Genomic DNA, 27,891 nt, shown 5'->3' with positions numbered 1-27,891 from the left:
GAGTTTTAAATAATAATAATAATAGTAAAACAATCAAACAGAAGCCATTCCTTTGTAATATCTTTCATATCTAAACCATCCTCAACCAGGATGCTGCCAATCATTATTCTAAAAAAAAAAAAGAAAAAAAATGTAGTCTTATCATTGAGAATCCTCAGTAACTCCCCATTGCCTATGTAAACCAAAAAATAATTATAAGCACCCCCACCAACTGAATGGAGACTTGGCCAAGAGGACCCCGAAGCAACCTGAAAAACTAGTTCAAGTGGTGATCACAAGGCAGGAGTCAGGTATGCCTGACTTAGACACTCCTCCTTTGGAGTCTAGGCACAGCTGACCAGCATTAACATTAAAACAAATATTGTAAGACTGACAAAGCAGACTCTTTGTAGCCATAAGATACTACACTCTAACCTGACTCTGATGGATAACATCACATGACAGATAGCAGGCGCTGAAGGAAATCTCAGTATTTTACCGCAAAACACATTTTCTTTGACATATTTTGAAATGGCCCTGCAAAGTCATCTCTTATGGGGAAAATTTGCATTCTGTTAAGAATCCCTTTCCCCTTCCAGGTCTCTTCTTGATCCAGGAGAGATTTAACTCAGAGTCTGACACCTTCTAAGAGACATTTTCTGTCTATTCTCTCTGAAGCCTCTTACCTTACCTGGAGGCTTCATCTACGTAACAAGAACCTGGGCATCCACAATCCTACTTATTTAACTCAGGCATTTCCTTATGCTGACTTAAACTCTTCAGACAAAGCGTCATTCTTTTAACCAATTGCCCATCAGAAAATCTTTGAATCCAACTGTGACTTAGAAGCCCCCCTTCCCTTTGAGATGTTCTGTCTTTCTGGGCTGGACCAATTAGTTGCTTACATGTATTGGGGAGACAGAAGTTACAGGCAAAGATTTATACATTTCAGGGAGAACAGAAGTTACAGGGACAGATGTAAATCTTTGCCTGTAACTTCTGTTCTCCCTGAAATGTATAAAACCAAGCTGTAACCAGGCATCCCCAAACTTTTTACACAGGGGGCCAGTTCACTGTCCATCAGATGGTTGGAGGGCTGCCACATACTGTGCTCCTCTCACTGACCACCAATGAAAGAGGTGCCCCTTCCTGAAGTGTGGCGGGGGGCCGGATAAATGGCCTCAGGGGGCCGCATGCGGCCCACGGGCCATAGTTTGGGAACACCTGCTGTAACCCAACCACCTTGGGTACGAGTTCTCACAGCCTCCTGAGACTATCATGAGCTATGGCCACTCATATTTGGCTCAGAATAAACCTCTTTAAATGTTTCACAGAGTTTGACGTTTTTCATCAGCACAGACAATACTCAAACATCATGGGGTCTTCTCTCATAGCCTGTCTCTGGCCTACCCATGCAGCATTGTCTCCCAAGCCCACACTTTGCATACTCTGTCCCCCAGGACTCACCTGTCTTGTAACTTCATTGGCACACTTCCCTGGCTCTGGAAGATCCTCACCCGCTCTTTTCACTTGTTACTCCTTTTGGAGGCAGAGCTAAAATGGTGCCTTTCTCATGAGACTTCATGGACTTCATTCCAATCCCCCAAAAGGAACGAATCACTCTCTCTCCCTCTGCCCTAGCTTCCTCTGCCACGCACAGTATAGATAATTCTTTCATGACAGTTTTAATTAAAATTATATGTTTGTATATCTGTAACCTTCTTAGCAATATGAAATTCCACTGAGGGCAGGGGACATGCTGTATACATCCTGGACAAAACAGGCAAAATGAAGGAATAAGTGCACATCAGGTTGAATTAACTGCACATGGTAGATATGTGCTTGGTCCTCCACAATTGAGACTTCAGCCAATATGTGCTATTTGATTCCAAGATGCTTTCCCAGCCAACAGACTGAATTATACTTTCCCAGGAAGGTAGCTTTAAATCCATCAACTAAAATCATCACTATACATATTACATGTTAATTCTCTGGGCTCATTAGCATGCCAGATAACTAGTGCTCCTGTGGAGGCAAGGCAGAGAGCAGGTCATGTGGAGGAAATCTCTCGTTTGTGGACCATCAGGTCGAGGGCTCCTGGGCACAGTCTTGTTTGTGTTCACTGGGTGCTTCTCCCCCCATAGGAGCTCCACCCCATGTTACTCCCGTCTTAGTCTGTTCAAGAAGCTAGTAGAACACCATAAATTGGGTAGCTTATAAATAACAGATTCATTTCTCATAATTCTGGAGGCTAGGAAGTCCAAGCTCAAAGTGCTGGCAGATTCAGTGTCTGGGGAGGGCTCATTTCCTGATTCATAGACAGTGCCTTCTAGCCTGTGTCCTCATGTGGTGGAAGAAGTGGTGGTTCTCTCTAGGATCTCTTTATAAGGGTACTAATCTTACTCATGAAGGCTCCACCCCCACAACCTAATAATCTCCCACAGGCCCTACCTCCTAATACTATCAGGTTGGGGTTAAGATTTTAAAATATGAATTTGGGGACATATTTAGACTCCTTTGCACCCACAAGTCTCACCCTCTAGGGTCAAAGCCAGTGAGCTATTGATTAGCTATAGCTTGTACCAGGGAAGTACAAGCCGGGGGCAGAAGAATATGACACTAACCCCTCTCAGCAGAAGCTCTTCTTCATGCACCCCACCTAGAAAGGCAGAATAGGGGAGTGCATGAGACCACGAGCTGTGAGACTTTGTCAGCTTCCTTCATCTTTTGTACGTCAGTCCGTAATACGGAATGAGAAGAGTCAAAGTACCTCCCTGATTGCATCACTGGGAGGATGCAATGCATTAAAACATATGCAGTGCTTTAAACATTGCCTGGCACACAGCCAGTGCTCAGTAAATGTTTTACCTTCATCATTTATCCAGGTAGTTTCATTAAACGAAATCCGCATGTGAAGTTTTCCTTTGCTCCCCCACCTCTCCCACGCACTTCGGAGGGTCTGCTGAATGAATTCCCTGGAGACCCACATGTGGAAGCACAAGCATTGGCATCAATTAGGAAGAGGTGCCAGAGAAGAGGCAAGATGAGAAGAGGCAGGCTAAATAATTGGGATCCTCACGCTGGCCACTTCCTAAGCTGCTTTTTGCCAGGTGGTCAGTGCTGTGACTGCCCTTCTCCAACAACCCCAGTGCCTGCCACCTCTTCTCCAGCCCTGCCCAGGCTCTGGACTAGTGAGAGAGCTATATCTGGGAAATGAAGAGCCATGGGATATCACAGGATCCAGAAGGAGTCTGGTTGCCTTGACTACAGCTGAGTGGAGTCTTACCAGCCTTCTCTCTCTCCTTTTACCTACACCTATTCTCTTAGTCATTGTTCAACTCTAGTGAATATCTTATCCCTTGTCCATCTGAGAATTAATCATCCCTCAAAGCCCAGCCTGGAAATTATTACACAACCCTATCCTCTGAAACCCAGTAATTAAAGGATAAGAATAAGCATTTATCTTGCCTACATAGAAGGAACTGTAGTTGATCCCCAGTTGATGAGTGAACTTTCTTCCTTCTAATAGAATGTCGGCTGATACAGGTAGAATGATAGAATTGGGAAATCACTATTTTGAAACCTCTAATGAAATTACTAATTCAGGTTCAACTCTTAGCGCAAACAAAATATTTAAAGGTGGCATAGTATCATCTGACAGATGATGGGAGATGATTTGCAGATGAGAGATGAGGCAATGGAGCTACCTAGCAGTTATTATCTTAGCATCTCCAGTGAAAGAAATTATCACTTTGGACCTGAATCTCACCACGTTTTTAAATCTAACTTCTACTTTACGAAAAATACAGGAGCGGGAAGAGCAAGTGATACCACGTGGAAATAATCAGATAGATTTATAATTCAGGATCACTGTATAAGAGAACTGTTTTTTTTTTCTTCCAAAAGTCAACACTAAAAGATGTATGAATAGCAGCATTATTTATAATTGCCAAAAAATGGAAATGACTCAAATGCCCATCAACTGATAAATGGATAAATAAATGGATAAATACAGTGAATGCATAAATAAAATGTGGTGTATCCATAGAGCAGAATATCATTTGATGATAAAAGGAAATGAAATAATGAAATATTAATGTATTATAAAACATGATTAAACCTTGAAAACATTGTACTCAATGAAAGAAATATATCACAAAAGACCACACACTATATGAATGCATTTACACGAAATGTCCAGAATGGGAAAATCTATAGAGATAGAAAATAGGTTAATGATTACCTAGAACTAGAGGGGTGGGATTGATGGAAATTGGGAAAGCAGGGTGATTGATAATGGGTACCGAGTTTCTTTCTGAGGTAATAAAAATGTTCTAAAATGCTTTGAATGCATTTAATACCATTGAATCGTACACTTGATATGGATGAATTGTGTGGAATAAGAATTACATCTCAACAAAGTTATTTTTAGAACTATGTGTGTGATGTGGGTGGGGGGTGGGGTAAGCTTTTTCATTAAAAGAGACGAAATAACCAAAGGCAACACATGAATCTTGATTGTATCTTCAATGGGTCCTGAATTTTAAAAGTTAGAAAGCTGTAAACATGTTTTGGGGACAATCGGGGAAATTTGAATATGAATGAAAGGCAGGCTGGTAGCAGCCAGAACACACACAAGAAGGGCACTGGAGAGGAGGAGAGGAGGGCATCCAAGCAGAGCAGAAACCCAGTGGGGTAGGAAGGCGGGCGCCATTTCAGAGAACTCAGTGTAAGTAAATAACCTGAGGATGACAGGACACAAGTTTCCTACTGCTAGAGAAAGCAGGGACCAACATGGACAAGAGGAAAAGCCAGAATGAACCGTATGGTGTTGTACTGGAACCACCAGCATCTGTGAAAACTCCCAGTTGTGCTGGAAGGGGTTCCCAAATGTGGGAAAATTCGAGTTTCAGAATAAATAACAATATTAGCAGACTAAAACCCATTGAATAAAGTAGAAATCTATGAGTCTACACCAATGTAAATAAATAAATAAAGAGAAAAAAGAAAAGGTTCTTCTTTCAGAAAGCCAACTAATACATATAGAAAGGATGATGGAATCTGAAAACCACCATTTGGCAAGGATCATTGTAATAATTCAAGCAAGAAAAATCAATGGATGATAAAACCAGAGGGTGAGGGAGTAATAAGGAATGGAATTGTACATAGTCTCAAAGTATCTACCCAGAAGACACACCGTCATCAAGTGATGAAAGTTAACACTGTCAGTATTAGGACAAATAGATATTGCATGCCTCCAGATAGGTTGCAATGAGAATTCTGCATCAGTTTTGTGAAATTCCAGCCAAAAAAAAATAAAAAAAAATCATATCTGGTCTCATCAAGGGGAAACATTGAACAAACCAAAATTGAAGATCATTGTACAAAATGACTGGCCTTGAATGACAAAAAAAAAATTCAAGGCCATGAAAATCAAGATGAAACAAACAGTGTGAGAATAAAGGCAGATTTAGGGGAAACTTGACAACTGGGCATGAGGAGTGGGTCCTGGATGGACTCATGTAACCCAGAAGGACCTTAGTGGACCACCATTGAACTTCGGGGTGAGGGATAAACAGGAATTCTTCAAACTAGTTCTGCAACATCTATATGCTTGACGTTGTTTCCATCTTTTTTTTTAAAAAAAAAAAAAGAATAAAACTTAGCTCTCATATCCTTTTGGAAAATTTTCAGAGCCTACCCTGTGTTACCTCTGGACCTTTGGCAAACTGGTTATTTCGTGTAAAGTAATCTTTTGCTTACTGTCTAGCTTCCTCACGAGACTGTGAGCTCCTTGAATGCCTAGACTGGGTATTATTCTTTTCCACTTCTCTTGGGCCCAGCACAATGTCTAGAATATAGGGAACATCCAGTAAATGTTTGTTGAATCAATGTGCCAGGCAACACATAACCCTGGAGATTGGCTGGTAGATTCCTGGACATGCCGAGTGTGAGTAAATTCTTGCAGACGTTAAACTGAAATATGCCTCTCTGCAAACCAGAGAGCATCTGCTGCCCTGCAGCAATGAGCTATGTGTCCTGGAACAGTGTCCTGCATCTAAAGGCCAGATTGCCTGAAATCATAGGCTCTACGAAATGGCGTTCTTGCCTCATTGCTCTGGGGAGAACAATGGCCCCTGTTTGTTTAATCTCAGCCCACTGTGGCAGCCTTGACTGCACAGAGCTCACCTGTGATTCATGTGAATGTCATTTGAGCTCCCAGGAGTTTGCAGCCATAATTCAACATTTTGTTAATAGCCACTTAAAATGTCCCTGAAATAGCTAACAGGCCCAGGGGATTGAAGGTATTCTGCTAGGAAATCATTCCAAGAAAATCATCTTGGCCCAAACTTTAGAAGATTCTATTACTTCCAATGCCTTCTTGCACTCAAAATAGAAATGGGCATCTCTCAGGGACATCAAAGAAAAAGTGGAAACCTGAAATCACCTATGTACCATGGTGGGCATGCTGGAGCCCCCGTCCAATCGCTCCTGCTCCAAGAGAGGCCCCTCAACTGCTATATCCAGTGGGGAACACAGCCCAGAGTATCCCAGGAGAAAAACCTCTTGTTCACAGAACAGAAAGAAAGAGACAGAAAAAAATATAGTGCTGGATTAGAAGCCAAAAAGTTGTGTGTAGGCAGGGATGGCAAGAGAGGGAAGGGTGAGAAAAAAAACAACTCACATAGGTTGAGGCCTACTCTGCTATATAGTTTACAGATTATTTAATTCTCCCCAAATCTAATTAAACAACATACTCAGGGTCATCAAAGTTGTATATAATTGTAGCATATAATCATTAGGTCACTCAGATAGTATATGAATCAATAGTCTCTCTGCAGAGCTCCAGCTCTTACCCACTGACATTTGCAAATTTGTCAATTACAGCAAACTTGGGCTGGACATTCAAAAATCAAGTCATTGATTCAGAAGCAGAAGTTGAAGCTCTCAATGTTGAACTCTTGCCACCTGCTTCCTGACGCATATCTGTTTGTTATAGAGTTATTTCCTCCTCCTAGAGTGAGATTTAATATGGAGAAGTGAAGGTGGAAAGAGCTAGTGTAGCAGAATCACATGCACATCTGGATAGGGACATTCATTTCCTAATGGGAGACCCCTGAGAAAACGAGTTGGCAACTTGGAGAAATGTCCACTGTTATCCTGGCAAGAAGAGACTTTTCCAGGTTCTCTACATTCCTGAAGCAAGTGCTGTAAAATGGCTTGGCACTCCGCCTGCACATTCCCAAGCACAGAATCAGGGTAAGATAAGAGAGAACTAAAAATTAGTGCAGACTGGCAGAGCTAGAAGGTTAGGAGTACCATAATCATATGCCCAGCTCTCAGAGATGATGGTTCCTGTGATACGCAGATACCATGGTTGCAGGATCCTAAGCCTAACTTCCCCAGAAAAGAGAAAGTTTTATTCACAAAGTTGATGCATAGTGTACTGGTTGTGCTCCCACTGAAACCAACTTCCCCAAAGATGCATGACATCAGCCTAGAAGCCACCTGCATACTTATCACAAGAAAAGGTCTAAACTGGGACATCTCTCAGAATCAGTCTTTTGACGCCATTTGTGCTGCTCATTCCCCTCTGAGCCTGGAATCGTGGCTGGAAGGCCTTGTTTTGGAAAGCTAGAATATTGTCTTGCAGCCCCAAACCCTTCATTTTGCCTTCTGCCACACAGAGCTGGGGCTGCTTCACCTCCTCTCTGTTTACCTGCACAAGGACAAGGGATGCAGGTAATAGCTAGACAGCTACCTGGAAAGCTGAGTTCAACAGCATCAAGTAGAAGCATCCTCTCCACTTACCATCCCTGCTTTCCTTCAGGTCCAGCAACTGCCAGGCTTCTGCTTCCAAGAGGAGGATATTGATAAACTGAGAGGCCTTGGGCCCTGACTGACTTTTTTGAACTAAGACCTAAAGATTTGCTGATGACTGGCCTGACTTCATTCAGCTCAGCCCTGCACAAAAAAAGCATGATGTATTTACAGAGAAACCCCAAAGGGAATCAGAAGGCATGAACTCTAATCCCTAATGGTGCCACTTTGTAACTGAGTGACCTCGTGCCAGTCACTAAGCTTCTCTGAGCCTTACCTATGTTCAATTGTGAAACTGATATATTGGAACATGCTATGGTTTGAATATATATAGTATGACCCCACAAAAACTCATGTTGAAGCTTGTTCCTGAATGTGGTGGTGTTGGGGAATGGTCCCTTTAAGGGCTGATTACATCATTAAGATGAATTAATGTCTTTCTTGCTACACTGAGTTACTTCTTATAGGAATGAATTAGTTACTACAAGGGCAGATTGTTATAAAGCAAAGTTGCCCATTGTGTTTTGCCTTTTTTGCATGCATCTAGTTCCCCTCCATTTCTCCTGCCATGTTTTGATGCAGCACAAGGCCCTCAGCAGACCTTTTCTTTTGATGAATATTCAGGTGGTTTCTGGGCTGATGTCATGCATCTTTGGGAAAGCTGGTTTCCACGGGAGTATAGCCAGAACACTGGCCATCGAACTTGTGAATGAAACTTTGCCTTTGCAGGTGAAGATGGGTTTAGGATCTTGCAGTCATGATGTCTGCCTATCACAAGCACCATGTCTCCGGGATCTGGGCATATGCCCGCAGTAGGCTTCTGACTTTCCAGAAGCTGCCAGATGTGGCTGCTCAGTGCTGAGTTTCCCAGCCTGCAGAATCATCAGTTAACTTAACTTCCTTTTTGTTTTTTTTCTAAATTACCCAGTCTCAGGTATTCTGTTATACCAACACAAAACAAAATAAGACAGTACATTTTCTACTTTCAGCATTATTGTGAGGATCAAATAGCATCTTAGAAAGCATTTAGGATACAAACCCAGATACTTCATTCATAACCTGCTTCAATCAATTACAAGATAAGTGACTATAGGCCAATTCTTCCACTTTTCTAAACCTCAATTTTTTCCATATAAAAAATGTCAAATATTATATATTTCACATGGCTTTTGTGAGGACCAAAAGAAGTATTCCATGAAAAGTGCATAGAACAGTGCCTGGGATACAGTATGTGCTCAGAAAACATTAGCCATTATTAACAGGTTTTGTAAGCTACACAATGATGAACAAATAAAAGGACTTTTATTTTTGATGGGACCTGGGTGTCTACAGGAGCTTATGCTCAACTGTAATAGCAGGAGCTGCTATTACAGGGCAGGAGTCCCTGGCTTGGTCACAGCCTCATTCCCCAGTCTCTCTTGTGACTTCCCGATATTACACTGTCAACATTAATTTCTAAAAAATCCTTTTGCCCCTGGATCTCCTTTCACCGTGTTGTATCACCAGCTCATCTTAGTAATAATAAAATTAACAACAGTAATAAAAGAACTGAAATTCTACATCTTGGATAATGCTAAAAGTTTTACTTATATTATTTCACTCAATTGCTTTAAACAATCCTATGAAGTACCAGTATTATTATTATTATTTAATAATAATAAGGAAATTGAAGTCTGGAGGTGTTAAGTAATTTGCACAAGGTCATGCAAATCTGGAACCTACACCTGTCCGGCACTAAATTCCAGGATTGTACCATGAGGCTAGAATATCTCATTATGTTATTATCTCAGGTGCCAGAGCTCTTCATCTTTCCAACATTTGCCAGGCTCCCCATTTGCCAAATGTCCTTTTGTTGTCTATCATCAGTGCTCCTGGGCAGGGCATTCTCCTTGCCAGATTAGGTTCCTGCTAAACTCCTATAGCTGGGTCTATCTCTAGCCCTACCACACCCAGAGTTATCTCTAGTCCATAAACCTCTCAGTCTCTGCAGCCCTCCACATGGAGCCAAGCCATGCCCAACCACAACCCAAGAATTGCTCTCTAGGGTTGGCTCTAGCTCCCAGAATTTATAACAAATTCCTCTGGGAACTGCCTCTTGAGGAGCCATGCATACACACTTTTAGGAGACCCAGGTCATTTAACGGCCCCTTCAATCCTTGGCTTCCACCAGCCACACACTTTCCTCTCTCTGGATGAGCTGAAATATCCACTCTTGTCTCTAGAAAGTCTTGTGTGCTGCCACACTTATTCCTGACTTCTGAAACACTTAACTTCAAGACTACACAGTATTGGGAAATGGGGTGGTTCTGTAGTCTGGATGTGCTGGCTTGCATCTATTATCAGTTTTTTTCCAATGCTGTCTGTCAATGGTCCTCACCTCTGATCCCAACTATCTGCTCAGGAAGGAAATAAATCAAAGACTCTCAGAGTTGGAAGTAACTTTAGAGGTCATTAAATCCAACCCTTTACGTGACATCGATCTACATCTACAACATTGCCAATAAGCAATCGCTTGGCCTCAGCTAGAGCAGATGGCAGGGTACAGCGTGCTCTAGACTCCCAGGACAACTTCCAGTCTGCTGATATCCACCTCTCTGAACTTTTACCCACCCATTGGTGCTAGCTGTGCCCTCTGTCTTCACACAGAGAAAGCCACGTTCCTCTTCTTAATGATTGCCTTCAAAGTGTTTTAAAACAGCTCTCATACTGCCCTTGAGTCACCCACTTCGCTTCTCAGGCTGAACTGTCTGAGTTCTTTCATACGCTCCTCATCACTTATGGTTTCTGTGACATATGAGGAGCATCACCTCCGGTCAGCCATACATCTCTCACTGCCTCCCACTTTACACATGGGCCCAAGACACTGCCAACATCAAACGCATAGCCTCCTCTTCGTGGCTTGAAGCCAGACTGATGCACATTCAGGAGGAAATGAAAGTGAAGGCTGGTAGAAGGGTAGGAAAGGAAAGTTTTCAGAGAGAACAAACTTAGGAAATGAGAATGCAGGTGCTGGTAAAAGGGAGTGCTAGAATATGAGCAACTGAGGGGCATGTAACAGCTGGGAGAATGGGGATGGCTCAGCTCCTAGGAGAGGGGAAAATTGGCAAGGGCTTTCTTTGGGCAAAAAACTCCAGGGGGAACAAACCAGCTGTGCTTAGAGTAGTGAATTCTAACCAGAGAGATGCTCATTTGAGTTATGAAGGTCATCCTTGGAAATTGTTATCAGTCTCGGTTTGAAGACACAGATTTTGAAAGTCACAAGTTTAAAAGATGTTTTTCAAGGTATTTTTTTTCCTAAGCCATACTTAGGTCCACATGCCTAGACTATCTTCTGTTACCAAATGGATGAAGAAGCTAAAACTAATCAATACACAGGTTGGGTTCCCTAGCAGAGCCTGAGATGGCATACCTTCTGCAGGTGATTCACTGAAGGAGTGCACTCAGGAAAAGCCTAGAAGCGAGAAGGGAGAGGCACGGCAGGAGAAAGGGTAAGCATGAATGCGGACTCAGGAGAAGCCCAGCTCAGCCTGATGCCACGGAAAGCACCGAGTGTAAACTACACCACAACATATTCCATCTTGAGGACAGATGACTGGCATTCCTCACTTCCATCCGTCAGTCACTGGCCACTGGCTGCCCCCAGGTGGTGGGGAGGTGAATAACTTCCCAGATGTCTCCAGGAAAGGCAGCACCTGCCAACCAAAGGCCAGCCTCCCCAAGAAGACCAATTAAGCTGTTATGTGCCCTACCTACAGCTGCAGTAATGAGGATCTCGGCTGACCAACAGCCCAGATCTGTCTTCCACAGATACACTTGCTTATTCATGCAGGTAAGACCCAGAGTGGATCACTGCCCTCAACTGCCAGACTACTGTGCTGCAAACTTTGAATCAGACCAATGAGCTTCAGCCAGGGATATCATGGCTCCTGAAAAGGATTTTGAGAGCAAGATTCTGTGCCTCCCTCATCCCGCTGCAGCCTCTCAGTGCATCTAGGTGTTTCTGCTTCCATTGTACATATCTATCTAAATAAAATTGTTATAATTAAACAAGCAAATAGATAGATAAATAGATCTGGTTGCAAGTGACCAGCAACTCCTCCCCATTTCCAACAAAAGTTAAAGTTTGAGTTTCAGCAAACAAACGTAGGATCAGAAAACAAATGTTTATTATGTTCTATTGCATTAGAGAGGTACAGGTTGTCAAGTCCTTAGAAACCACCTAATTCCACACCTTCATTTTACAAATAAGCAAACCGAGGCCCATTGAGGCTTATTACCTCCCCCGAAGGTTGTGCAACTAAATTAACAGAGGTCAATAAATTCAGGCAAATACACTGCTTCTCTGTTACATGCTTAATTTCTTCTGAGCATAAATTTCAATGGCTACTGAGGCAATCAATAGAGAATATATCTAAATCAGGAGAAAACAAGTACTGGGAGATGGAAAGATGCTTCAGCATCCAAATAATGATACTTTGGGGAATGTTGTGCTCAAATAAAGCCCAACCTGATAAACAGGTTTTTATCAGAGAATTTCGATTTATCAAATAATAACCATGTAGTCTATCTGAGTGTTGGAGGCAGCCACTATGCAGTAACCACTAAGCCCAGTCTGTATGGTTTTAAGGCAAATGCATGAGTGAAATATGATATATGGAGTTTCCAACTTGCAGGGGCGATATAGGCTTGGTCTTAGGTTGTAATAGATCATGCATCAAATGGCCTTGCTGGTCAAGTTAGATATTTTAACCCTGCTCCATCAAATATAAGCATCCTGCAGAAAAGCAGAAGCACACAGCAAACTTTCAGGTCTCTCTAGACTCAGGTGATATTGTTTTAGTCTCATGGAAGGAATGGGAAGCTTGGGACTTTGACATATGGGCTGCTCTATGGAGCACCATCTATAATGGCAAACTTAGTGCTAAATGCTACCAATTTAGTCTTTGAGGGTTTTTTTTTTTTTCTTTTTTAAGACAGACTCTCGCTCTGTTGCCCAGGCGGGGGTGCAGTGGCACAATCTCGGCTCACTGCAACCTCCGCCTCCTGGATTCAAGCAATTCTCCTGCCTCAGCCTCCTGAGTAGCTGAGATTACAGGTTTGCACCACGATGCCCGGCCACTTTTTGTATTTTTGGTAGAGACGGGGTTTTACCATGTTGGCCAGGCTGGTCTCAGTCTCCCGACCTCGCTATCTGCCCACCTGGCCCTCCCAAAGTCCTGGGACTATAGGTGTTGGATTTTTTAATAGATCACATTTTAGCTCTTACAAAAGAAATCGGTAGCAAACTTGGATTCACTTTACCAATTTTTTTTTAATTCAACTCTTCACTAATGGAAGAACTTTCTGTAGAGGAGAAAAGAGAATTACAATAGAGAGGAAGAAAGAAAGCAATACCCCAGTCAATAAGCTTACAGGTAGCTTTCTAAGCAGTTCTAGAGGTCTAAGATCTTCCAGAGGAAGAGGCACAGACATACAGATTCACCCAACAATCAACTAGACATTATCTACTAACTTGTGCAGTAACTTCAGTTTTTTTCTTTGCAAGTAAATGTGGGTCATCAAAATAGTCAGCTCTCAGTCATTGTCTTACCCCTTCATTACATCAGAAAGAATTTGATATATCCCTGAAAGCATGACTTTCAGAGCGCTTACAGCTTAAAGTCCTGCAAAGTGGAAGATCCCAAACAGAGGCTGGCATCATGGAAAACTTGCTTAGCTTGACAAAGGTTGCCCCTCAAGGGCATGTCAAATGCTCACAAGACTTCAGGGCATCCTAAGGAATATGAGAAATTACCTGTTTTGCATTTGTTACAATTTAGGCCATTTTGACATAGAACCTAGGAACTTTAGATATAGGGGAGTCAGGATCTACATCTGTGTGCTGAGGCTTGCAGTGTGGATGGTCTTGCAAGAAGAACTAGAGTTGACTCAACGTTGGTACTCCTCAAGAAGCAGAGTTGGGCCTGTCAGGACATGTGACTTGGTATAAAGGAGCACATCTCTAGTGCACCTTAGCAAACATTCAAAAAACAGTGGGATCAAAATGGCATCAGATAAACAAGCAGCCATACTATTAATAAAGTGCCAAAGGAGAGTAACTGGTGCCCAGTTTTGAGCCTAAAAGGAAGGAATCTCCTAACGACCTCAAGACTACCCAGGGGACTCAAGAAGAGAGCAAGCTAACAGTGATTGGGTGTGTACTGGAGAGCTGACGTGACACAGATGTGCAGAAAATGCGGTCCCAGGCCTAGTAATACACACACATGCACACACTGCATGGCTATATAGGAGTACTCCCAAAATGCTAAAATCATATATGTAAGTATATCTGGGATGTGATTAAGGGTAATTTTTCTTTTCTTTTCTTTTCTTTTTTTTTTTGACAGGGTCTCACCCTGTTGCCCAGGCTGGACTTCAGTGACGTGATCACGGCTCACTGCAGCTTCAATTTTCCAGTCTTAAGCTAACCTCAGCCTCCCAAGTAGCTGGGACCAGTCGTGTGCCACTATGCCTGGCTCGTCTTTGTATTTCTTTGTAGAGATGGGGTTTCACCGTATTGCCCAGGCTTCTCCATTTTTTATTATTTCCCACACTTCCCAAATTTCCTCCAATAAGCAAGGATTACTTCTATAATCAGAAAGTGTATTACTAAGCAATAACAATAATGGGACAAGTCATCTCAATGCAAGTGGAATCCTGGCTACCCATGATAAAAAAGGAAGTTGGAAAACAATTTCACCATATATCAGCTAGAGTTACCTTATATTAAAAAAAACTTCAAACCCACTTTTCCCAAACTCTGAAGAAACAGTTTGACAACTATGTGCTAAGCAATTCTAGGTGCCAAGAATACAAGGATGAGTGAAGACATCAGGTCTCATGAGGAGGGGAGAAAAAAGAAATACGTGATTTGTAAAAAGTATCACTGGTTAGCAATGCAATATTACCTTACACTTGTTAGAATTGCTGTTGTCAAAAATACAAAAAATAACAAACATCGGAAAGGAGCAAGGTGAGCCATTGTACACCATGGGTGGTAATGTAAATTAGTGCAGCCGTTATGGAAAACATGGAGGTTCCTCAAAAAATTAAAAATAGAACTACCGTATGATCCGGCAATCCCACTACTGGGTATATATCCAAAGGAAATAAAATCAGTATGTCAAAGAGATTCTGCCCTCCCTTGTTTATTCCAGCACTAATCACAAAAACCAAGATATGGAATCAACCTAAGTATCCACTGACAGGTGAATAAATAAAGATTTGTGATATATATATATACACAATGGAATACTATTCGGCCTTTAAAAAAGAAGTAAATCCTGTCATTTGTGACAACATAGATGAACCTGGGGGACATTATGTAAAGTGAAATAAGCCGGGCACAGAAAGACAAATACTGCATTATCTCACTTACATGTGGAATCTAAAAAGGTCAAACTTATAGAAACAGAGACTAGAATGGTGATTATCAGGGACTGAGGAATGGGGGCTGGATAGGTGAAATACGGGTCAAAGAACATAAAATTTTACTTTGGCAGGAGAGACAAGCCCAAGAAATCTATTGTACGTCATAATGCCTACAGTTGATAACAATATATTGTTAAATGGAAAATTGCTAAGGGGGTATATTTTAAGTGTTTTTACCATCCCCCTAAAGAAAATGATAAGCATATGACATAATGCATATGTTAAATCTTTATGTTTAGCCACTCCACATTGTATACGTACATCAAACCACAAGGTTGTACATCATAAATATATGGACCTTTTACAAATAAACTTTTTAAAATTAAAAATCATAAGTGGTTAAAAAACTCAGGTATTAAATTAAATCATTTCTAAGGTCCCTTTTGGCCCAAGCACTTCATGATTCTAATGCAAGAAAAAGCACAATGACTATTCTAACAGAGGAATAAACCAAAATGCTGTTTAGAAGACAGAAGAGAAAGAGAGCAATTTAGATTATGGGAATGGGAAGGGGACGGGCAATGGTTTCCTGGAGAAGGCTACAGTGATGGTAAAGCTGGATTTTGAAGGATGACTAGGATTTAGATAAATAGACATGAAGAAAGAGGTATAAAAAGTAAAGACGTAGAGTAGGAAAGGTCCATGAGCAAAGGGTTCTGGGTTCATTCCAGGAACAGCAAGTTAACTATTCAACCAACAAGCCACGCCTGTGTCATGGTATTTCCTGGGGGCAGGCCCTGCATTTAGCATGATGTATGCAGATTCTGGGTTTAATAAGACTGCATTCTTGCACTCAGCTATCACCTCGTCTGGAGGGGGTGGGAAATGGGCTGGGAGCTCTAGATGGCAAGGCTCTAGTCTATTTTTATCACACTGCACAATAGGTGCTCTATTTGATTGACAAAGGAATAACCGTGTGTGAAGCACTATGACACAGTGCCATAAAAGCTATGCACAGGGTGGGCAGGTCACCCATGCCCACGGTGGGGGCAGGGGGTGGCTGGCACAGGACAAGCGAGCTTCCTAGAGTTGAGTTAGGCAGCATGAGATTCAATGTGGAAGCCAAAATGGTGGGTAAGGAGAGGACGCTGGAGCAGCAGAATTAATATGAAGAGCACAGAGGAAAGAGAATGCTTAACATATAATGAGAATATCACCACACAGCAGTTGCCTGTGCTCCAAAGCCATAGTATGGATTAGTGGGCAAAGCACCGGACTGAGAGTCGAGTGAGTTCCTGTGGGACAGTAAGCGAAGAGCGGGGCCTACCCCACTCTAAGCACTTGCAGGGGCCTACCCCGCTCTAAGCACCTGCGGGGGGCGTACCCCGCTCTAAGCACCTGCGGGGGGCGTACCCCGCTCTAAGCACCTGCGGGGGGCATACCCTGCTCTAAGCACCTGCAGCATACTAGGCCTTCACATACTTTATGTCACTGAATCAGCACAATAGCTCTGAGTGGTAGGTTCTATTGTTCCTTATTTAGAGATGAGACAACCAAGGTTAAGAAACTTGTGCAAAAATATACAGCAAATTGGTGGCAGAGTTGGTTCCAACACAGAGTTTTTCCCCAAAACTCACATTCTTCTCCTACATGTTCCTAGTGTAATAATAATTTTTTTTAAAGGTAGTTAGACTAGATGAGCTGTAGACCCGTTTGGCCTTATGCAAGAATCCCAGAGATGTGGTCTGCCTAAACCTTTACCTCCACCATCTCTATAATGTTAGGTGATGTCAGTTAACAAGATCCATAAAGTGCTTCTAACAAGATCTCAGAGTGGAGAGACCTTTCTTTTGTTAAGGAAAGAAAGAAATCTAAGTCCTAAGAAATCTCACATTTAAAATATAAACACACACAACTATGAAAGTGGGTTAAACGTGCAAACTGAAGTGTCATTTGTATTCCTGTACTTGGAGTCAGAGGAACCCCAATGTGATGAGCAGAGAAACAACATAAAACAGTCATGTCGTGGTCACAAACAGTGGGGTCACCACCTGTCAGCAAGAGTCAACTACTGAACCCAACTGTGACCTCCATTCTAAGAAATTCCGTCTCTATCGGGTTGGATTTAAACCCACTGCCCCAAACAGAGAAAGAAGTAGCTACCTCTACCTCCCTGGTTTCATTTTCTATAGCATTAGTCATCAAGTCTGACTCCTGCAAACAGGGCAGTTTGGCTGGGCAACAATAGCCCGACTGCTAATATGGAAACCAACCCTGCCTTCCATCTTTGTAGCTGGCACACTGTACAAAAGGACTTTCCCATAAATCGCCTCCCAACAACGCTGGGGTCTGAAAGTCACATATTACTATCACATGTGAGATGACCAAGTCAAGACCTAGAGAGGATGTGAGATACAACCAGGGAACAGGAAAGACACTGCCATCGCTGGGCTTCCAGTCTTTATCTTTCCACTTTTAATTTTGAACTCAGATTATCCAGCATCATGGCCAGAGACACAATCCTCCCTGCTTCCTTCCACTCTAGGCCAAGGGGGCAACCTCCTCTAAGCAGACAGTCTGGAATCAAAGCCATCTTCTGCTTTGCCAGGAAGGAAAAAATAGGTACCTGAAGTCAAATTGTCCTAGGTGAGGGCTAAGAGTGTACCTGCATGAGCATGAACACACCTGTTTACACAGTAGTCAGCATCCCACACCTGGCTTTTCTGAGATTTTTAGCCTCCACACAGCCTTCTCTCACTCTGCCAGAATCACGGCTCATTCACTAATTAAAGGGTATTATGCACTTCACTGCACATCAGCTAAGAACTTGGAATAAGGAAGCTTATGCTACAGTATTAGCACTGGAGATGCCGCTAGGTATGCTTTATAGAAAAACAAAAAACAAAAAACAGAAAAGCCATCCACTTGTGACAGCTCTTCCCCCATACCCAACTTCTCTAATAAGTCAGCTGCACTTAGAGAAAGAAGTCACCTAGCATGGTACAACCCCAGACAGAGCCTCATAAATAAGCCAAATGGAGAGGGTTGCACAGCAGAGAATGAATAAGAGATGGCCAGCCAGGTGGCTTCTCCAACAGCCACCTGTCCAAGCTCTCTGCTGTCTTCTGGTATAGCAGCCCAAAAATAATGATGCTTATATCCCAGGCCAAAAAAAAAAAAAAAGCAGAAGGACAAAGGGTGAGATGGGAGGAGGACTCCTCACTGTAAGGTTTGAGCAAACTCAGCATCATGTTCCCTCTAGCAAAGGCTCAGCACTGCTGCCCACTGTGCCCAGCTGGGGGCAAAGACCACATGCTGGTGCCTCCTTGGGCTGTTCTGGAGCAGATGCTTTTTCTGACACACCCTGAATAACATGAGCAGCAGCCCTGAGGCTCACCCCCTTTTCGGTGCTGGGGAAGGTCGTACATAGAGTGTCAGCCCAAGCAATGAGCACTCAAATAGGTTAGTCTTGAACTTGGTGAGGACAGCAGATAATGACACCTCACTGACAGAGCAGTAAACCTTCTCCATAGGCAATTACTATTTGGGAAACATTACAAAGAGGTCAAAAGCTCAGGAGACCTGTAAAACCTGACCTTAAAGGCCTCTTGGGACCCCAGCAAGTCAAATGATTAGCCAAGTATAAAACAGGAGCCTGGGGGTCCAAAAAACATTTACTTCTAAATGGAACTTAGACACGGATTCAGAAGCCACCAGTTGGACATGCAGTCAGGAGGAAGCTAGAAAACTCAACCCAGAGTCTGCTACCTATTACAGTTTCTGTGTCACCCTGTGTCGTCTGTGTATTCCATGTGTGTTCAGGCAGACAGAGGAACAGCTGAGTGCATTTCCAAGCTGCTCGGCGCAGTGGTGAAGCTGAGCGTTGCCAGGAGCTAGAAAGAACAGGGTGGAATATAGTGATGGCTTCAGCCTCCAAAAATAAGGCATTTTCTCTATCTCTCCTCAAGTCACCTAAGACATCATTTGTGCATGACACGTTTTAGGATCCTGCTTGCTCCATTTAGAAGGGTTTCCAATATTACTGGTCCCTTCCCCCAGCTCAGACTGGCTTTCTCTTTAGCATACACTACTGCTGATCTTGCTGTGCTCTCCTTACCAGGTTGAAAAGGGATAATACAAAACAGCTCCTACAAGAAACGGAGTTCTAGCACACAGACGGCGAGAGGCAATGCTCCCAGCACTCCGGGCTTTTCCAGAATCAGAGATAGCCAACGGCAATCACCAGAGGCTGCAGGCAGAGACTGGTTATAGCATTAAAAGAACCTCAGAGCAAGAGGCTGGCGAATCCAAGAGGGGGTGAGGAATGGACGAACCACAGGAAAGGTAAGAAGTCTCTTTATTAAGCAGAGGACCCCACACAAGTGCTGATATCACAGGTCAGTCCCTTCCCAACTGCTATACCTGCCGTTCCCAACTTGCAATTGCATTTTGGCTCAAGGTTCTGAGACTCAAAAGCTCTCAATCCTCCCTAAGGCAGCTATGGGGAAGCAGCCACACGGCACTTCTGGAGGGTCCTACGGCCCCTGATGCCCAGACTTGCCTGGCATCAAGGAGAAGTCACAGCAGCTGCTGTCTGACCTATCACACCAAGTTATGCCTTGCAGCCCGCTAATTGAGCAGAGAACCCCGACAGCAATACTTCTCTCAACCTTTCCTCTCTGGCCCTCCAGAAAGCCCCATGCTGAACGTAAGCCACATCCCCCTCCGCTTTTCCTCTTTACTCAGCTCCACACTCCTCCTCCAGGCTTTCCATTCCCACAGCTGTTCGCCCCCTCCCTGCACCCCTCCTCCTGCATCCACATCGTTAAGCAATTATCCATAGAGAAAACCAAGCCTTTGAGTTTCAAGCCAAAGCTCCCAGACAAGGCAGCCGGGACTGGTTCATTCTCACAGGCATCTTCCTGACCGCCCTGCACACGTGCCTCCTTCCAGACCCTCCTCTCTGCCCAAACACTCTGAACATCTCTTGGCTTCAACCTGCCAACAGATCAGATGGATCTTTGGGGTCCCTGGCCTCTCCTCTCCCCACATGGAGCTCAGAATTCACACAAGAAAAGGAAGCAAGGAGACTTCCACACCTCTGCAGCATCACCTGCTCCAGCAAGCTCCCAAAGCCACTGGAGCCAGGCAGGCTGCCTGGGCCCCACACCCCCTTCTCTGACGGCTTTAGCTCCAGCCCAGCCCACAGGATGCAGTGCCTGATGCCACTTCCGAGCAGAGAGGGAGACACACACACACACACACACACACACACACACACACAGAATGCCACCTCATCAATGACAAGCTGTTCCAATTACACAGCTTGGACACCAAGCGCACCGGACAACAGACAGCCCAGTCCTCCTCTGACTGGGAGGAAGCCAATTCAGCACATCTGAAGAAGTGATCCCCCACCGCAAGCCTCCCCCCAAGCCCCGCTCACCCTCCATATTTGAACTGACAGCAGTGTTCCATCCCAGCCAGTAGCCTTCACTGCAACCAGCTCCCACAATTCTGACCAACTACCCTCGTGGCCATCGGCTGAGGCACTCCTCTCTCTCCTGTCCCAAAGCACAAGGAGACCCCAAACCAAGCAGGAGACCACCGGCGCACCACGTCTCCAGACGACCAGACAAAGTAAGCTGAAAACCAAGTACTCACTGTTGTGAAGTCTTGGTGGCCGCACTCCTGCCCTTTGAACTTGCAGTAGAGCATCATATCCTTCAGGTCATGGCCCACGCGGTGCAGGAACTCCAGCATGCTGAACTGCTTGGGTTTGTAGTGCTTGAAGTTGGCCTTCTGCCGCAGGGCCTCCAGCACGGAGGGGTCAGCCAGATGGGGGTCTGGGATCTGCAGGTTGACATCCAGCAGGGCCAGCAGCTCCCCAGCGTGGTACAGGTCATTGGTGGTGAGCCTGGAAAACCGGAAGCCATTGAGGTTACAGAGGGTCACAGCTGGGAAGACCAGGCTTTGAGCCACCACTTCGTCCACCTTGGTGACATGCTGGTAGGAGAAGTAGTAGGACACCCTCTCCGAGCTCTCCACCAGCAGCAGGCCCAGAGAGCCCACGAAGGCCACTGCCCAAAGCACACGCCGGATGGTCAGCGGCCCATAGACGAAGATGTGGCGGATGCCGTGGAGGGTGGAGGTGTTGGCAAAGATCTGGATGCTAGAAGGTTGCAGGCTGCCCTCACTGGGGCTCTCCTTGAGGTCCATTGGGACCCTGTGCAGTTCCGCAACTGGCTTCAGGTCGATCGAATTTCAGAGAAGAGTTCCCAGTCCTCGGGCTCTGCTTAAACCTTGATGTTCAGGGGAAGAGAACGCAAGGCAAGCATCAGGCCAGACGCTGTGAGTTTATCCTGAGATCCCAGCCGCACGCTGACAGGGGTGAGTGTTTATGTAAAACCCATTCAAACTCTAGCTCCTGATTTTTTCCAGGCGATAAGGAGGGCTGGTTTTATTTAGGGAGACACCAAGGTGATGTGGAAGAGCTGTGGGTGGGAAGGGAGAGCTTAGCCAATGGAAATAAAGTCCTCCCCCCTACACACGCCACTAGAGACAAGATTAAAAGCGAGAGCGAGGGAGAAAATGCTTAAAACAAGTCTCTGAGCAGCTCGGAGCCTGTTAACCAGCGCATAATGCCCCAGGTTCACCATCCTGGGGGATGTCAGGGCGGCCACGCTGATGCACTGCGGTCGGCGCAGCGGCGCAGCCTTCACAGCCGCCGCCGCTCGCTTCCCTTCCCCATGATGTTTTGGACTCCGGTTGCCGTTTCTCGCCGCCGGCCTCCGTCCCTCCTCTCCTCCTCCAGGTCCCCTTTTGTGGGCAGAATTCCAAATAGCAGCGGCCGCGGCCAGTACCGGGGAGAGGCGGCAGCGCGCGGCGCGGAGAGGCGAGGATCGGTATCCTGAGACTGGGGACGGAGGCAGGGAGCTCAGAGTGGGGCTCCATTCTCCGCCCCCCCCAACCCCCCGCCTTCCGGGAAAAAGGGACAACCCCCAGGTCGCAGAGTCTGCCGGCTTCCTTCGCCCCAGCTCCCTGTCCCTGCTAGGCTGGCTGCCTTGCGGGGGAAGGGCAGGGCGGGGGAGAAGGGCTGGTGGGGGCTGGGGACTTTCTCCAAGTTTTCTCTTTAGCCTTTTCTGGAGAGAGCTAGTTGGGGTTTCTTGGAGGCTGACCTGACAGCCTGGCCCCCGGGTTGAAGGAAGGCAGTGCTAAACTCCCAGGAGCCAAGTGTGAGGTTGGAGGCGGCATTCCTTTGCTTCAATATCTGGGATCCCAGGTGAAACCCAGCCTGGGATCTCCAGAGGGGAGAATGCTAAAAATGCAGAAGGAAGGGGGCGATCTCAACCCACAGTGCCTCTGCTTTAGGCAGCGAGGGGGCATTCTAGGAGAGCAGCCAGGAGACCCTCCTGAGACAGAAAAGCCAGGTTGCCCCCGGAGACCCAGAGAAAGAGCAACAAGTAGTCCCCTCCCCCACCTCCACAGAGTCTGTATTTGAAAGAGAAAGACAACTGGGGTGTGTGTGTGTGTGTGTGTGTGTCTGTGTGTATTCTGACCCTGGATTTGTCAGATGGAAGTAGAGCTGGAACTAAAAGTGGGAGCAAAGAATTAGACTTTCAGCCGCCTACCTTTTTTCCTGAAATTCCAATGGCAGTCAGCTCCTCCTAGCAAGTGAGTGTGGCTTGCCCTCTTGCCCCACGCCAGAGCTCAAATGGCTAGAACCTACTGAATTAATGGTGCTAAATCCCTATCAGGAGGAAGGGAGCAGAAAGTCTTAGTCGCCATCCCAAGCCACACTGCCAAGCTGGGGCAGAGCCACATGGAGTCACCTTGATGAGGCAAACTCTCATCTTCAGGGCTTTCCAGGCTTAAATCATACTCCTTGGACGATGTTGGAGAAGAAGGCAGCTGAGGGCACGTCCCTCTAGGTTTAGCTCTACTCTGAAATATGTTCTTATCCCGTCTGGACCCCTGCTAAACCAGATCCCCTGATAATAACACCCAGGTGCACTCTGAGGCAACCTGTAGCATTAAATTGGCAATTTATTGACCCTGGGAGCTCAGCTAGCAGAAGCCTCACAATCAAGCACAAATGGCAAAGGCTGGTAAACCTCACAGATTTGTTAACTCAGAGGTCCTGGGTTCCTGGGATACAATACAGGTTTTTAAAGCAGAAAGACCAAAATTAACAAAGGTCTACCATGTGTCAGGACCTGTGTGAGGGTGTCATATCATCTTATCCCTCTTAACTATCTTGACAGGTACATGTTCTTGTTATTACCCCTATTGCACAGGTGAGAAACCTGGGACTCACAAAATAAAGTGCTGGGCCCAGGTTACAGTTTGTGGTGTCAGAGGTAGGACTTAAACTCAGGCATATTTGTCTCCAAAATGCAGGTTGATAAAGCAAATCCAGAACACCTTCTCAAATTTAGGAAGGGAGCAAGCCTTTCTATGCTTTGCCCCTGATGACACACATACAGATTCACATACACAAACATGAGTTCCTCACTTGTACAGAACAGCTCTATGCCTTTTTTTCTACCACATCACATCTCTATTGTCTTTTTTTTTTTTTTTTTTTTTTTTTTTTTTTTTTTTTTTTGCCCTAGCTCTAGGACCTCTCCTACAGGAAGACCTCCTGAATTTAATCTGCTAATCTTCAGCTCATCTACCTCTTTAATAGGTATGTTGGCCTCTAACTCTGTAGCAGGCATTGTATGGTTTTGGGAAAACAAGCATAAATGAGATACATATACTGCCTCCTGCCTTTGATAACTCAAGGATCAGTGGGGAAGTAAGCAGAAATAGGTACGCACACAAGTCCCCGCTCCACGGCGTGGACAGCGAGAGAAGCAACATGGCTTGTGGATTCCTGGTATTAGCACTGGCCAGCTGGAAATCATGTTGCTCCAAATCCCCTGTTGCTCCTCCCACTTCCAGCCCTCTCCCAAGCCATGTTCCATACTCCTCCCCACCAGCCCAGGTCTGTTTTCTCCATGAAGGCTCTTCTTTTCACAGAATCATATTTTCTCTCAGTTCACGTCCCAGGCATGTTTTCTCATGTGTGCAGAGATGGGACTTGGAGTTGCTCTAATTGTTTCTTTCCCATTTAGACCCTTTGACTGCTTACCTCTACGCCTCCCCATTTTTTGTTTTGAGGGTTACAAACATATAACATGGTGGGATAAGGTGGTAGAGTCACCCAGGCCTGAATTTGCATCTCTAATCTGCTCTGCCTCCTATTGCTCTGTGACCTTGGGGGAAGTGACTAAACTTCTCTGAACTTCAATTTCTCCACCTCCAAAATGATGGAGCTTAGAATGCCTGCCTCATAGAACTTTTGTGCAAATGAAATGAGATATAGATTATAAAGTATCTGGTACAATTTAGACACTTAGCAATTGACACTATCTTGATGACTATGAAGAGAACATTCTTTTTTGATGTTGGCATTCTCTTACAGGTGATTGGAGAACCATTTAAAGCTCTAGAAGATATCATTTGCCCAGAGCAGTGTTTACCTGTTAGTGTCACCATCCCTTCCCATAGACTAGGGTCAAACACACTCCTCATGCTGTTCTGCTTCCTGTCCATGGCCTTAAGGTCTTCTGAAGTAGCTCTTGACAAGAGCTTTCCAAAAGGCTGAGGAAATTTAGGTGGGAGGCAGGGACTAGAGGAGAAGAGCCCTAATGATGGATTTCACAGTTGGGCACTTGGCTCTGTGCTTGACATTTGGTGGACGTTATCAGTAACTCTGAGAGGAGAGTACTGCCAAGCCCATTTTCCAGATGAGAAAACTGAGTACAAAGAGCAACTTGTCCAAGGTCCCTCAGCTGAAAAGTGGCAGAGGGTTTAAATGTCAAACACAGGTATGTCTGAGTCTGAAGGGTGTGGACCACAAACTACAAATGCTTCAACAAGACCTCAATAGCACAGACCATCACAGCAACAGTCTTGAACAGGAACTGAATTATAGAACATTCTTCAAGAAATACTGCCGTAATATTTTCTAGTATATGTAGCAATTCAACCTGATGGCTAATAAAATGTTTCTATATATCTGTTCTTAAAAGCTCTCTTTAATTGATAATACTCATTTGCAATTAGCAGTATGGTTTACATAAAGACATCAGATATCCTATGATTCTTAAAAATGTTTTTGTGTTACTTAGTTGGTTAAACATTCCCCTCTTCGATTAGGTTACAATACCTATTTGCTTGGCACTAGAGGTAACAGATTGGTTTTAGAGTGGGTCAATTTGGTCCAGATTTTTAAGCACGGACCTAATTGTGTATAATTATGGTCTTTTTGGTGAAGTATATGACAAAACATTAAAGAATTTTTCAGACAAACTCATTTGCAAATCAGGCAATTTAAACCCCTTATTAGACCACATGCCCAGATTTCTGCTGTGGCAAGTTTATTCACTTATGAATAAATAAATGAAGTCAGGAATTAATTTACTTTCTATGACCCTAAGATTGCTACTCTGAGATGCAAGGAGGGGGACCCTCTTCTAACCTTGGGGAACCTAAGGCCAGCCCTGAGCCTGGTTTCTGGGGAGGGTCAAAAGCTCAGAGTGCAGCCTCCTGCCTCTGCAAAGAGTAACAGGCAGGAGAGTTAAGGAAGATGAGCTCTACCATCAGCTCAGCTTGAATGCTAATTTTCTACTTAACACGTGCTAGGTACAGGCCACTGCCACCCCTCCCCCCAATAATTAGGGAAAAAAACATTCTTTTCTAATAAACAAATGACATTATAATTGGAAACTCGGTGATCTTAAAATACAACTTTTCCCTGTGGTTGTCACTGCCATAAAGAAGAGTTAAAGATCAACTATTGTAAAACCAAAGCATCTCTTTGCTGTTGGTTGGTTTATAAATGAACACCTCATACAACACATATTCCCGTTTAGTTACCTGGTGAACACTTAGCAAGTAATTTGTCATCAGGAGTATACGAGGGAAGGGTGTTAAGCAAAGCCAGACATTTAATAGGTAGTTTACTGAGATTTTATTTATAGCTGGTTTTCTTTTTTCTTTCCAGGCAAAAACTACAAAACCAGTCCACACTGAGTGGACCTCTGGGGCTCCCAGCTGCCAGCTGACCTGAACCCCAGAGGTGAACCTGTGTTACTTTGTGGCTTCAGGAATCCTGGTAACATCACTGTGCTTTTTATTTTTTCTTAATTTGTGCTAAATCATTCCTGAGGCCCCCTCCTCCTGCTGCAATTTGACAAGACTTGACCAAATCATAAACTCCCAGTTAATGGGATAAAAATGAGTTTGAATCTAGGATTCTGTTCATTAACCCCATGTCACCATCTGCTCGAGCAGCCTGATGGCAGGGCCAGGTGAATTCTAATCACCCAGCACTTGTTAAACTTCAGATTCCTTCTGCCTCACCCCTGCTGACTCAGCATCTCTGGGGTGGGGCCTTCAAAGACTCTTTTCCTTGACAGTGTTACTGCAGGCAGCTGTAGGAACCCACCCAGGACCAGACCTGATGAGGAGTTCCTCCTATGCATCAGACATGCCGGGTCGGTTTGTGGAGTTTCGTACTTGCATTTTCCTCTGCCTGCAAAGCTCCTTGGAGCTGGCTGCTTCTGTGTCACAGTCCCCAGAGGGGTCTTGTCTCCTTGTCTCCACCCTCCACACTGTTCACTATTCCATTACAAGTTTCCTTTTCTACCCAGTACTAATCATTTTCTGCAATTCATCTCATCTTTTTGTGAACTATCTGTTGGCCCTACTGGAATATAAGTCTCCACATGGGGGCAAAGACCCTGCATGGCTTGTTAGAAGCTGTATCCCCAGCATTGAAGCATATGAGGGATGCTCAGAAATATAAGAATTGATGAACAAATGAACACGTGAGTGAATTCATTCAGCTCTGATGCTGAGGCTGCCTCTTTGAGTAGAAAGAATGGGGGATGCTCTTCTAATCCTGGGGAGCCTAGTGCCTGCCTTGAGCCTGGTTCCTGAGGCAGATGAGAGGTACCTCCTACCTCTCAACCCTGTCTATTGTTACCCCCAGCACCCAGAAAAGACTTCACTGGAGCCAGAGTCAGTGCAAGGGTCAAGAGGAGTCTCTGCACCCAGAGAATCTCAGCTGAGGTTACCTGATTTTAAAAAGCCTGGACTTAAGGAGCTATTGACTCCTTAGCTTCATTGCCTACAAAACCACAGGTGCAGGTAAAAGTTGAGGTTAGGTATGAACTGAATGTTGTTTAGCTACCCTATTTAAAAAATTGTTTTTATTTCTTGAGACAGGGTCTCACTCTGTTACTCAGGCTGGAGTACAGTGATGTGGTCATAGCTCACTGTGGCCTTAAACTCCTGGACTCAAGCTCTCCTCCTGCCTCAGCCTCCTGAGAAGCTGAGACTATAAGGTGCCATCACATCCAGCTAATTTTTGAATTTTTTTTTTAGAGATGAGGGGGTCTCCCTATGTTGCCCAGGTGGGTCTTGAACTCCTGGCCTCAAGGAATCCTTCCGCCTCAGCCTCCCAAAGCACCGGCCACAGGTATGGGCACTGCACCCAACCTAAAGAGTTATTTTGTCTTCACTTCTAGCTTGCAATGGATTGCTTATCTTGGCACTTCTCATGCCGGCTTCTCTCCACTTTCCAATCTAACAGGATAATGATGTCATACAGAAATAACTTACAGTAGG

General features: G+C 44.6%; 1 pseudogene; it reads right to left on the bottom strand.

Moving 5' to 3' along the window:
* Nucleotides 1-977: 977 nt before the first annotated feature.
* On the bottom strand, nt 978-21,902 carry LOC101033499 (acid-sensing ion channel 2 pseudogene; annotated as a pseudogene).
* Nucleotides 21,903-27,891: the final 5,989 nt, after the last annotated feature.

Source organism: Saimiri boliviensis, chromosome 17, assembly GCF_048565385.1.
Source record: "Saimiri boliviensis isolate mSaiBol1 chromosome 17, mSaiBol1.pri, whole genome shotgun sequence".
In the NCBI taxonomy this organism is placed as follows: domain Eukaryota; kingdom Metazoa; phylum Chordata; class Mammalia; order Primates; family Cebidae; genus Saimiri; species Saimiri boliviensis.
Note: the sequence above shows the minus strand (reverse complement) of the source record. Positions and strands in the feature narration are given on the sequence as shown.